General features: G+C 46.6%; 1 pseudogene; it reads left to right on the forward strand.

The window, feature by feature from the left end:
• The first annotated feature begins 1,952 nt into the window (after window positions 1-1,952).
• Window positions 1,953-7,162, forward strand: LOC122319858 (annotated as a pseudogene).

The following is a 7,162-nucleotide window of genomic DNA, read 5'->3' on the forward strand; positions in this document are numbered from 1 at the left end:
ACACATTCAATTCACGAAGACGATTAATATATTTCGTCCGCAAAACCGATGTTTTACGATTTGCTTGCCTATACGTGCACTGTATACCAATACATATGCAAAAGACCTTTTGCTTCACTGAAAACGACAAAACGGTCCTGGAGCAACCAGAACAAAACCGAATAGAAAAAATCGGTTTCGGTCTGAGCGCAACCGAACCCATTTACGAACCCATAAATCGGTCGTTCTCTGAGACTTTTCGTAAAGCAGGGGTGCTCAACGCCTATACACTGAGTGCACTTTTGTTTTTGTAGAAGCTCTGTGCTTTCGGGTAGTGCGCGCATAAGCACCGTGCATATGGGCTTCGATTTGCATGTGAAACAAAAACAATTTTGCTTGTTTCTTCATTACATCTCTATCCGTCGTCACGCTTCGCTGAACGCAATGTATTTTGTTTTTGTTTTTTCCTCGAGCACATGCATTTGAACTTATTTTTCTGTCTGCGTTGGCTTTTGATTTATTTCGTGGTGGACCATCGTAAGTGTTATATTAAATTTTTTGCCAGATCAAAATGAGTGATGAATTAGAGAGCAGTTTTTTTAGCATAAACTTTAAATGCGAAGTACAATGCGTAATATGCTTCGTAGTAAATATTTAAAACTTTTTTTTCTCTCAGTGCACAGCTGCGCCCCAACACAAACGCGCCCCTACATATGTACACGTTTTCTTGTGGCTGTGTTAGTAAACGCACTGCCATAAGACGAATTTGAGCACCCCTGTCGTAAAGGGTCAGGAGAATACTGTTATTAGCAGACAACGAGAAACGGTCGACTGTTATTTGCGAGCTCTGATCCATACATATTTTCTACTTCCTACAGCGAAAATATACCAACATTAAAAGTTTTCCTCCGTGTAGAATAAAATAAATAATTACAATCCACCACCGACTCGGAAAACTTTGTTGGTTGCAGTGTGTTTTATTTCTAACATTTTTTGGCGTGAGCGCGAACTGCACAAACGCACATATATACATATATACACTTATATCCAAATCCAGCATACCAATATACACATATACACCCATACCCATTAGGGAGCCGTTGCACGACATCCAGTGCAAGGTCTTAAACATATAAAATTTTTCCAAAGACAAAATAAATTATTTCTGAGCTGCAATAAATAAATTCCAACTCCAATAACAACACATAATTAATATTCCAGTCAAATTAAAATTAAAAATACCAAAATAATTGGAAATTATTTTTTTTATTATTTGATTTGTTTTTTTTTGTCCAGCAACATACAATAATTTAAAAAAATGTATTTCTTTGTCTGGTTCCAAAAAAATTTAAGTGTGAACGTCACTCCGTACGGCACACCGTTTGTTGATAGCTCAGAAATTAAATATTTGCAAATAAATTATTTTGGATAAATAATTAACTTCCATTCTTCGAATAAACTACCCGTTTTGGTTTTTTTTTTGTCTTTACCACAGTTGGTATTATTTTCTAAAATAAAGTAAATAAATACCACACAAAATAATAATCACATATCCGTATTATAAATATAATAATTATAATATTCTTAATAACATTAAGAATAAATATTATTTAATTATTCTGGGTTTTTTTTTCGCTCCTGTGCATATTAAATAATTTTATTTATATAAAATTAATTTATCGTCGCCTCCATAGACCGTCTCCCTTTAGCGAGACAAATTCCACAAGTCAGCTAAATACAAATTTTTTCAAGAGTGCAATTCCAGCAACAAAGGTCTAAAATTTGTTTCTCACGACCAGCACACTCGTTTTCCAACCGAGGGTTCGTTTTTTGGCATGTCCAGTGAAGGTGGGAATAAAAAATCTCCCATTCCACCAACAAAAACTCCGAAAATTGTTGTCAAGCCGCCCACACCTAAACCTTCCAGTAAGACTCCCTCTCCCCAAGCAAGGCTCACTCGTTCCGAGACAAAAATGGCTCTAGCTGCGTCCGATCTTGCGCTGAATCAATTCATTGAGGTTTCAGATCGACTCAGTGAATTCGAAGCGAGATGCAACACTCCGTCGCCGACTCCCCCGAGCATGTCCATGCTGAATATCCGACGCGAAGAGGTCCGAGCATTGTGGGAGCGCATCAAAAAACAGTACGATGAGTGCAATGTACGCTTGATTTCAGCCGGAGACAGTGCAGCTGACAGCTTGCCAATTCTCCGAGCGAAGTACAATTATTGCTACGGCGTCTACGAAAGGTGTGGTGCGAACATAGAAGATCTTATTGCTCAAGCTCCACGAACCCCCCAAACACAAGCTGATCCGTCCCAGACCTACGTTCCTTCAGGTTGTCGGCTACCTCCGTGCGATACCGAGGTCTTCTCCGGCGATTATCTTCGCTGGCCGACGTTTAGGGACCTTTTCACGGCGATCTACATTAACAATCCAAGATTGACGCCGGTCGAGAAATTGTTCCACCTGAATTCCAAAAGAGTGGCGAAGCACACACAATTGTGGTAAAGTCGCCTTTAACTAGCGATGGTTTTCGCTCAGCCTGGGATAACCTAACTAAGCGTTTCGAAAACAAACGGTTGTTAGTAAACAGTCATTTGAAAATACTGTTCAATGTGCAGTCCATCACTCAGGAATCTGGGCCAGCTTTGCGAGAGCTTCAAGACACCATTCAGAGTTGCCTTACCGCAATGGAAACGAGTGATATTAGCACCGACAATTGGGATTGCCTATTAGTTTATATGGTCTCCGCCAAACTTCCAAAGTTGACACTTTCCCTCTGGGAGCAGTCGCTCCACAACAAGGTCGATGTTCCCACGTGGCAGGAGTTAAATAACTTCCTCACTGAGCGTCACAGGACACTAGAGGCCATAGATGATGTCCGTCCGTCAGGCTCTAGTCAGCCTCAGCCCAGAGCGGCAGCCTCTAATTCCACGGCACGCAGAATCCACTCCTTTGAAGCAAGAGTAGTACCCGGAGGTAGAGGGTGCGACTTGTGCAATCGAGAAAACCATCCAGTGCGGACATGCGCACGGTTTCTCCGGATGTCTGTCGATGAGCGGTCCGCGTATATCAAAGGCAAAAAGCTGTGTCTGAACTGCTTTGCACGAGGACATCAGCTACGTGACTGTGACAGCACTCATAGTTGCTTCACGTGCCGCGGCCGCCATCACACGCTTCTCCATCGAGGTAACGCGTCTCCAACGCTCTCGACTCCAACTCCAACTTCTTCGCCCAGGTCAAGACCAACTACGACCGCTCCAGCGACTACCAGTGCCGCAACCTCCACGGTGCAAAATTATCTTGCCACGGGTCATAGATCCGTCTTGCTGGGCACCGCCATTATTGACGTTTGCCATTTGGGATCAACCTTCAAGGCTCGTGCCTTGATCGACTCTGGATCGGAGGCAACATTCATGACCGAGCGGCTGTTCAACTTGATTAAGTTGCCTCATCAGATCATTGGAGCCCAAGTCTCCGGCTTAAGCCAAACACTGGCAGCAGAGTCCAAAAAGCTCTGCCAATTTTCAATTCGATCTCCGACCAGGCCTGGCCTGCAACTAGACGCGACGGCGTATGTCCTTCCGCAATTAGCTGATCAACTTCCGTCCTGCTCAATTCCGCAGAATTTCCTACGGGAACTTCCCGAATTTTCTTTGGCAGACCCGAAATTCTATGAGAGTGCACAAATAGACGTGTTAATCGGGGCTGATCTGCTGCCTTCCATACTCCTAAGCGGCACCCGAGCAAACGTCTGTGGCTCTCTTCTGGGTCAAGAGACCATATTCGGTTGGATCCTTACCGGACCAATACCAGCTGCTAGGCAAGAGCAAATTTCCGCTTTCTCCACTCGAATCTCCCATATATTTGATTCAAACCTGGATCAACTTCTCAACAAGTTTTGGGAGGTGGAGGATCTGCCAATAAAAATGGGAAAAGATTCCGATTTGGCTTGTGAGGAAAATTTCCTCCGGACAACCACGAGAGACTTTAGTGGAAAATATATCGTACACCTTCCATTCCGTGATCCAGAGAACGTAAAGACCGCCCTGGGACACTCCAGATCCTTCGCGTTGGCTCAATTCTTAAGAAACGAGCAGCGTTTAAAAAGGGACAGCCAACAGAAAATGAAGTACGATACCGTCATTCAAGAATATCTCGATCTCAACCACATGAAAGAGGTCTTTCCTACCCATGATTCTGCGAGTTATTATCTTCCGCATCATGCCGTGCTCAAGCCGGAAAGTACGACCACCAAGCTTCGTGTGGTGTTCAATGCCTCCAGCCCTTCAGACAATGGGGTCAGTCTAAATGATATCCTTCATGCTGGCCCGGTCTTACAGTCCGATCTAACCATTCAAATTCTGAAGTGGCGATATTTCCGATACGTTTACAGTGCCGATATCGAGAAAATGTATCGACAGATCTGGGTAGACCCGAAGCATACCCCGTTCCAACGCATTTTATTCCGAAACAGCGAGGGGTACATTCGAGATTTTGAGTTAAAGACGGTAACTTTCGGGATTAATTGTGCGCCCTTCCTGGCGATACGAGTCCTACAACAGCTGGCGACTGACGTGCAGCTCAACCATCCAAGAGCGAGCAAAGTCATTCGTAATGGAATGTATGTAGACGATGTCCTTTCGGGAGCTGACTCTGCTGAAGATGCTCAGCTCACAATAAAGGAGTTACAGAGTGCCCTAGACTCCGCGGGCTTTCCGTTAAGAAAATGGACGTCCAACAACAAAGAGGTGTTAGCTCATATCCAAGCCGGTCATCTTCTGAACAGCGATTTCCTGGATCTCGACACTGAAAGTACAGCCAAGACTCTCGGTGTACGGTGGAGAGCGACGTCCGATGAGTTTTTCTTCGTCCCCCCAGATCTACCCACAGAAATCTCCCCCACAAAACGCCAGGTGCTTTCCCAAATTGCCAAACTGTTTGATCCAGCAGGCTGGCTCGCTCCATTTGTTGTGTGTGCCAAGATCTTTATGCAAGAGATTTGGTTTCAGGAGCTGGGGTGGGACGATAAGCTGCCATCTGAGTTGTGCCAAAGGTGGCACAGTTTTCTTCAGAGCTATTCGGTCCTTGATCAGGTCCGGATTCCAAGATGGGTTTCCTTTCGCCCAGAATTCCGCTTAGAGCATCATGGATTTTGTGATGCCTCGCAGAAAGCCTACGGCGCTGCGATCTACGTGCGCGTAGAGATGGGACATACCACGATGGTACACCTGCTCACCGCCAAGACGCGTGTTGCGCCAGTCAAAACTGTGTCGCTTCCTCGCCTAGAGCTGTGCGGAGCTGTACTGCTAGCCGAAATGGCTGAAGCGATCCTTCCCAGCATGCCGATGCTGAATTCGAGTCTCCACTGCTGGACCGATTCCACTATTGTGTTGGCATGGTTAGCAAAACCAGCTTGCCATTGGACTACTTTCGTTGCCAACAGAGTGACGAAGATCACTCAGTCCACAGAGGCAGCCAACTGGTCACACGTTCAATCCGAACATAATCCCGCTGACTTGGCTAGTCGAGGGGTAGCCCTTCCAGAGCTTGTCGGTAGTTCTCTGTGGTGGCATGGACCCATTTGGTTGCAAAAGCCACGCAGCCAATGGCCTAGCCAGGGGACCGACCTTCCCGTGACCGAGATCGAAAAGCGACCAGTCAAAGCCCACGTAGCATATATTCCGAACGAAGACTTCCTTGATCGTTTTTCCAAATTGGATAGAGCGTTGCGGGTCCTCGCGTATGTCCAGCGTTTTATCAATCGGTGCAAGAAACAATCGCCGCTTTCAGAGATCCGTCTGGAGGCCAAGGAACTTGTCGCCGCCGAACGGCTCATGATTCTCTGCACTCAGCGCAGGTATTTAACGAACGAGTATCGCTGTTTGAGTCAGAAGCTTCCGGCGCCCCCTTCCAGTTCGATCCTCTCCTTAAACCCTTTCCTAGATCAGGGGGGCTGATAAGGGCATGCGGCCGTGTCACAGCCTCTGAAAGTTTGGGTTACGATGAACGACACCCGATAATCCTCCCGTACGAATGTTCACTCTCTCGGCTTCTGGTAAAGTTCACCCATCTCATTACGCTACACGGGGGTAATCAGTTGGTGGTACGTCTCACCCGTTCCAGATATTGGGTTCCGAGAGTTAAAAACTTGGTGAAGGCAGTTATCAATGCCTGCAAGGTCTGCGTGATCTACAAAAAGCGATTGCAAAGTCAGATGATGGGAAATTTGCCAAGAGAACGAGTGTCATTCTCCCGTCCATTCACGTACACGGGTATGGACTACGCAGGGCCCTTCGACATAAAGAATTACACTGGCAGAGCCTGCCTTATTACTAAAGGGTATGTGTTGGTTTTCGTTTGCTTCTCCACCAAGGCTATCCATTTGGAGCCTACTTCAGATCTGACGACCGAGAAATTTCTTGCGGCATTCGCTCGGTTCGTATCCAGAAGAGGGTGTCCTCGCCAAGTGCAGTCGGACAATGGGAAGACCTTTGTTGGCGCTGCCACATTACTGTCCCGAGATTTTCTCCAGGCCGTTAAAGAGTCTGTGACTGATGCGTATAGTCATCAGCAGCCCGACTGGCATTTCATTCCGCCAGGAGCACCCCATATGGGCGGCCTATGGGAAGCTGGTGTCAAGAGCTTCAAGGCGTTGTTCTATAAATGCACAGCTACGCGGAAGTCTACCTTTGAAGAACTTGCCACTCTGCTAGCGAAGATTGAAGCTTGTCTAAACTCCAGACCGCTATCTCCCATGTCAGAGGATCCCACTGATCTTCTAGCGTTGACACCAGGGCACTTTCTTGTCGGCGGCCCTCTTCTATCCATAGTGGAGCCCCGAAGTAAAGGGGGAATCCAAGACCATATTGAACCGGTGGCAACACTTGAAAGCTCTCCATCAGCAATTCCGCGCTCGATGGAAGGACGAGTACCTTAAAGAGCTCCACAAGCGCAACAAGTTGAAGTGTCTCACCGAGAATATGCGGGTCGGGGACATGCTCGTCATCAAAGACGACAATCTGCCCTCAAATGAGTGGCGACTCGGTAGATTCGACTCCGTCTTTCCTGGAGCCGATGGCAACGTCCGCGTAGTCGACATCCCGCGCGGCATTGTCCGGCGTCCAGTAGCCAAAATTGTTCTCCTTCCCGGAGAGGCTCCCCAAACTTCTACCCAGTAA

The sequence above is a fragment of the Drosophila ficusphila genome, unplaced genomic scaffold (assembly GCF_018152265.1).
Source record: "Drosophila ficusphila isolate 14025-0441.05 unplaced genomic scaffold, ASM1815226v1 contig_256, whole genome shotgun sequence".
NCBI lineage: Eukaryota > Metazoa > Arthropoda > Insecta > Diptera > Drosophilidae > Drosophila > Drosophila ficusphila.